Raw genomic sequence first — 6,203 nt, forward strand, 5'->3', positions numbered from 1 at the left:
GGATGGGGTAACAGGAGGACTTTGGGGATTGAGAGGGTGGGGGGCACTGCAGCAGGCCTCAGTGAAAGTGTGGGCTCCCTGGTTCCCCCTCACAGAGTGACTGTTGGCTGGGGAAGCGAGAGAGCAGCCCCAGGCATGGAAGTCCTGAGTCCCCTCCTCCCTGCAGAAGGAACATGGCCTGGGGCTGAAAGCAGGATTGTGTCTCCTAAGGTGACAGCCAGGGACAAAGAGTTCCATCCCTAAGGATCGTGTACCTGATTTTCTGAGCTGCACAAAAGCCTTGTGACCCCAGGCCGCAGCTGGGGTGCTGGCAGGAGCCAGGATCACCCTTGCCAGCATGCTCTCAACCTTTCTTCCCAGGCACCCCAGAATTTTGGCTGAGCTGAGAAATGCACGGGAGGGGGAGGGGTGGGGACACAATCCAGAGTCCCATCCCTCAACCACCCAGCATTTCTGTCACTTCCTGTAGGGTAGGCCAGGAGTGGGCGGCCACACAAAGTTGCAGTGGTCTGAAGTCCCCCTCCTTACCCATGCTGCTCGCTGGTATGCCTTGGTCCTGCTGGTCGGCCTGGGGAGGACAGAGAAGGGACGCTGTGCTGGTGGCAGAGGTAAGCAGTGCCTGGGAGGCTCTGCCTGGGAAGGAGCAAAAGTAGGAATTTATTTGACTGGTGGGGGTGGGCGGGGCAGAGGGAGGACCAGGGCTGCAGCCCAGGGTGAATGGGAAAGGGCAGCTGACCAGGAAACTCATGTGCCCTGGGCAGCTGGTGTTTGAGCTATGGGGTGTGTGTGTGCAAGTCTGTACATGTGCATGCGTGTGTGTCCGTGCATATGCAGCTCTGTGCTGTGCCTGTGCACGTCTCCAAATTGGGCGCCTGGACATGTGTGAGTCTGTGTGTGCTCCTTCGCTACCTCTGTGTTGCTCGTGTGGCTGCTTCTATGTATGTGGCTGCACGAGTGTGCGTCTGTGTCCATGTGAAAATCTGTTCTGTGTATGTGTGTGAGGGTACCTTTGTGTCTGGACTAGTGTGTGTCCTCTGTGCCAATGTGACGTGTGTCCACCAGGATCTTTAGCCTGTGTGGGTGCATGCATATGTGCCAGTGTGGGTTTGTGTGAGCCTGTGGGTGTCGCACACGTTCCTGGGCATGCAAACGCTCATCTGTGTACTTGGACCTGTGTCTTGGCATGTAGGGACCCAGGGCTGTGGGCCCGTTTGCGCCTATCACCACAGCCAGGTAGGCTCTCCCTAGTGTTACCCTGTTAACCCAGACCTCGTGCTCCGACAGGCACCGTCCTACCCTTCGAAGGCCTGCAAACCCATGTGTTCTTGCCACAGCTGCCCGACAGGAAGCAGGACTGGCTAGAGTGTCCAGGTTCCACTTTCCCCAGGCCCAGTCATTCCCCCTGAGATTTGAAATAGAAGGAAATTCCTCAATGTCCATTATTACCCTCATAATCCTCAGGAGGGGGCAGGTGCCTGGTTCCTCCATAGCTCACCAGGGTTGTGTAGCATGAGCCCAGGGTAGCCCAGCCTGGTGCCACTGTCCCTAGCTGACCTATGACAAATCACAAAACTCTCACGTCTTCATCTATCCAGGAGGGAGCCCTCCACCTGGAGAATTCTTGGCTGCCAGGGTGCTGGGCCTGTCAGTACAGTGTCCCGGGACATGCCGTGGTCCCCAGGCAGATGACGGCTGCTTGCTGAGGAACCCAAGCAGGGTTGAGGCGTGATCTGTTACCTCCCCCTGGGGCTGCCCTCCTCCATAGAAGCCGGGGTTTGAAGGGCTGGACAACAGAACACCCCCTAAATTGGTCTCCATCCTAAGCCAAGGCTCCTCCTTTCCTGAAAGGTGGCTGCCTGACAGGGTAAGTCCCGCCCCTCTCTTCTAGAAAACTGCTGACTCTGTGTCCACAGAGCCATTTTCATCTCTTTGGATGAAAGCTCTGCGGTGACATTTTGACTGGATAGCGAAAGGGATAAAGTTTGGGCTTGAGATTACCCGGCGCAAGAGCCACGGGGTTTCCCAAGCAGCGACGTGGGAAGGAGAGTAGAATTGGTCCTCGTGTGAAGGGTGTGTGTCCTCCTGGGTCCCATGGGTGAGGGTCATGTGCCCTAAAGGAAGAAGCTCTGTGGCTGCCCAGGGCACGGGTCCTCCCTTGTCCCGAAGTCACTCACCGCCCTTGGCTCTTTCCTGTATCTGCATCCTGCCCATTGCAGTGTCGCTTGGCATGGGCTGGGGGGTGCAGCTGCCCCCCCATGGGTGGCCCCAGAGGGCTGCTTCTTCCCCTTTGTCAGCTTCCTGTCTCCTGGCTGCCCCGGCCTCCTCTGCCTTCACCCTGCCTTTCTGGACCCCTTGTCCTGAGGCCTCCATCTTTTAGCTGCCCTCCACGCTCCTGCTTTTTGGCTTGCGTCCAACATCCAAGGTCTGAAAAAGGAAGCAGCCTCATTCCCATCCAAGGTCTGAAAAAGGAAGCAGCCTCATCCCCACCCTCTTATCAGGAGCTCCTGTGTTTAACTCCAACAAAGTGGTTATCTGGCTGGTTCTAGAGCCTGTCATTGAGGGCATGTTCTTTCATGCCCTGTGCTGGGACCTGGCTGGTCTCTGTGGCGTCTTCATGGCACGCTAACCTCAGGATTTGTCCCCAAGTCATCTGATTGCAGAGCTCACAGTTTTCCAGGTCACCCTATGATCATTCTTGTTTGTTTTGCTTTGTTCATTTTGTGGGGTCAAGGGGTGGTGTAGCCCCAAACCAGAAGGAGGGTGTGATCTTGTTTCTGGCAGTCTCAGGACAGACTTCCTGTGAAATGGGAAGAAGCAGACCGAGCAGTGAAGCCTTCATGGGGGAGATGGGAGGAGTGGTGGAGACCCCGGGGACGTAGAAAAGACTAGAAGTCTTCACCAAGTGCCAACCGTGGTTACCTCTGCAGAGGCACCGGAAGAAGGGATTGATTCTCCATTTCTACTTGATATGCTTCTGTATTTAAAAAAGAAAAAAAAGGGTCCGGCCAAGTGGCTCAGTTGGTTAAGAGCATGAGCTCTGAGCAACAGGGTCGCTGGTTCGATTCCCACATGGGCCAATGAACTGCGCCTGAGCTGAGCTGCCACAGAGGTGCCAACAGGTGGCAGGATGGCTCAGCTGGTGAGAGCACGTGCTCCTAACAACAAGATGGCCGGTTCAACTCCCGCATGGGATGGAGTGCTGTGCTCACCCACAAGTAGGATTGAACAAGCACCTTAGTTGAGCAGCCGCTGAGCTGCCGATGGGTGGCCGGGTGACTCAGTGGTTACAGCATGCGCTCTTAGCAACAAGTTTTCCGCTTCGACTCTCGCATGGGATGGTGGGCTATGCCCACCAGCAACTAAGATTGAACACGGCACCTTGAGCTGAGCGGCTGCCAGCTGCCGACGGGCAGCCGGATTGCAACTGGACTTGGAGCTAATCTAGCTGCACCCTCCACAACTAAGATCAAAGGACAACTTGGCTGTTCCCCTTCCCCAATTACCCAACAATGTTCTCCTTCCTCAATTCCCCAATTAAAAACAAACAACAACAACAACAACAAAAAACAAGCTAATAAAAAAGTAAAAAGAAATAAAAAGAGGAGCATGTATTACTTTTGTAACCAAAACACCAAATCAATGTATATTTGCATACATGCATAGAAAAGAAGAATAGACAATCATATGTGGTGCCGGTGAGGGCCACCGTGGCAGCCGTGCTGGGGAGGACTGGCCCTGGTCCCTGTCACCTGCAGCTGTCCCACCAACATGCCTGCCCCTCCTTTACATGACACATACTCATTCATTCAATCAATCTTGCACTCCACAAACATCTCAGGAGCACCTGTTTTGGTAGAGAAAGTAGTGAACAAGGCAAAATTTCTGCCTTCGTAGAGATGACATTCTAAGGATGACAGCCAATAACCAAGTGAACTTATAAACAAATAAGATGATTTCAGGTGAGTGCTTGAAGGAAGCAGGAAAATGGAAGGCTGACTGAGCGAGCACCGTTAGATAGGGTGTCTGGTCTACACAGGTGAGGATTTGAATGCAAACGAACGGTCATGCAAACTAAAACCTCAAAAACACACACATGTATAGACTACATCATGTAGCAGCCCGTGGAGGCCTGCGGAGGACTGGCTGGTCAGGCCGAGGTTTTCACCAGCTCAGCAGACATTCTGGGCCTTGTCCTGCTCATTTCTTCTCGTTTTAAGAGACCAGCTACACGCCCTGAGAGGAAGAAAGCATTTACTGCGAACCTGTTACCAGGTGTCAGTGGCGCCAGGCTGAGCTCTGCACCCAGCACTTAGCTCCGGTCCTGCCCACTGCAAACCTGGAGATGTAAGTGGCTTTTTGTGCATCGCACATCAAGGAAACAGTATTCCTAGTTCCTCCAGCTCCTGGCCCTTGTCTCTCGGCATCTCCCTGTCTCTGAGCAATGCTGAGTTCAAGCCAGTTGCTCAGGGTATAAACAAAGCTTACAGAAGAGAAATAAAATCAAACAAAACACAGTGCCCTCTGCTAGGGCTTTCCACAAAGGGCATGCTTTGAGGGGCACCTGGAGGGCTTCCTCCCACCTCCAATCCACTCAGAAATATCCTCCCTTTGGCTTGTGTTGATGCTTGAAACTTACAGGACAGTCTCCTCTGACCTCGGGGCTGCAGGGCTTACCACTGGGGGTAAGCTCCTAGTCCCCTAGCAGGACCAGTGTTAGCAGATGCTTGCCTCCCAGTGGGCGGTGCTCAGTGGCTAGTGGCCTAAGGACCAGAGCAAGGGAGACACTAAAGAGGGGAACGAAAGTGTTTAAAAGCTGCTGTTACCTTCTTACCTCTTTATCCCCATCTCTTGAGAGTGAAGAGTAGAGAGAGTAAGGGAGGGAGATCTAGTTCTCTCTCTTAGAAAATTTCAATACACGAGGTCAGATATTTAAGTTTGCAGACTCATCCTAGAGAAAGTATTACGTACCTCACATCGCCTGTGGGCCCCAATGGCTCCCTCGATGTAACTGGGCTATCAATTCCCTCATGATTGGCTTAGAGGGCATTTCTCTCCCGTCTGGCAACAGCCATCTTCCCTCAGAATTTTTGGAAGCTCCTATCTTGGTTAATTGACCCTCCTCCTGAGGAGTAAAGACTGGGGTAGTAACCGGAGGGGGTAGGACAGAAGTGAGGTGGAAAACTGGAGCTTCTGGCTGGAGTGCTGCTTCCTCAGCAGCCTCATCAGCAAGTCTATTTCCTTGTACTTCTATAGAGTACCCCCTCTGGTGTCCTGTTATGTGAACTATAGCTATTTCCCCAGGCAACTTTAGGTTTTCTAGGACCTGAGGGATTCATTCCTTGTGTATTAGATTTCAGCCATTACTGTTACTAAGGCCTCTTTCCGTCCAAATGTTTCCACATGTGTGTACCACCCCAAAGGCATATTTGGAATCTGTGTAGATAGTCCCCTCCTTTTCCTTTAGAAGTTTCAAGGCCTGATTTAGTGCAAACTACTTGCATGTCTGGGCTGACCAGCCATTTAAGTATCCTTCCTGATTCAATAACAGCGGGTTGCTCTCCATCTACAATAGAGTATCCATTATGTCTTTTTCTTTCTAGTACTTGGGAGGAACCATCTACAAAGATTTTTAGCCCAGTTAGGAGTTTCCCTAAGGTCTGGCCTAACTTTTGTCTGATAGTCTATGAGGTCCAATGAACAATGTTCAATCGGTTCTGATGATTTACTTCCAATTAGAAAGGTAGCTGGGTTCAGACAATTGTCTGTGGTCAGGATTAGATCGTCCCTTTCTAACAGGACGGCTTCATACTTGAGAACCATAGAATCCGTCAACCATCTGCCTGCCTTTTGATGAAGAATTGCCCCGACTTGGTGTAGTGTGCTAACAATTAATTGTCCTCCAAAGGTTATTTTCCTGCTCTCTTCAGCTAACATTGCAGTGGCCACTACGGATCGGACACATTCTGGCCAGCCCCTTGTTACTGGATCGGGGAGCTTGGATAGATATGCTACTGGCTGTCTTTTACCTCCATGTTCTTTGGTAGGACTCCAAGAGCAGTACCTTTATCGATATTGACAAAAAGGTGAAAGGGCTTTTCTAACGAAGGTAATGCTAGTCCAGGGGCAGTAATAAGGGCCTGTTTGAGGACTTCTATTAATTCTATTTCTCTAGGTTTCCAGAGGAGGGGTCCAGCTCTTCGTCT

The 6,203-nt window shown here is 51.9% G+C and overlaps 1 long non-coding RNA gene across 1 annotated transcript; it reads left to right on the forward strand.

Annotated features, from left to right (window-relative positions):
* The first annotated feature begins 14 nt into the window (after positions 1 to 14).
* On the forward strand, positions 15 to 3,038 carry LOC109378683 (uncharacterized). The gene is made up of 3 exons (XR_002123039.1): positions 15 to 608; positions 1,285 to 2,422; positions 2,458 to 3,038. It is a non-coding gene; the product is annotated as an uncharacterized LOC109378683 (long non-coding RNA).
* Positions 3,039 to 6,203: the final 3,165 nt, after the last annotated feature.

This window comes from Hipposideros armiger, unplaced genomic scaffold, assembly GCF_001890085.2.
Source record: "Hipposideros armiger isolate ML-2016 unplaced genomic scaffold, ASM189008v1 scaffold_2488, whole genome shotgun sequence".
NCBI lineage: Eukaryota > Metazoa > Chordata > Mammalia > Chiroptera > Hipposideridae > Hipposideros > Hipposideros armiger.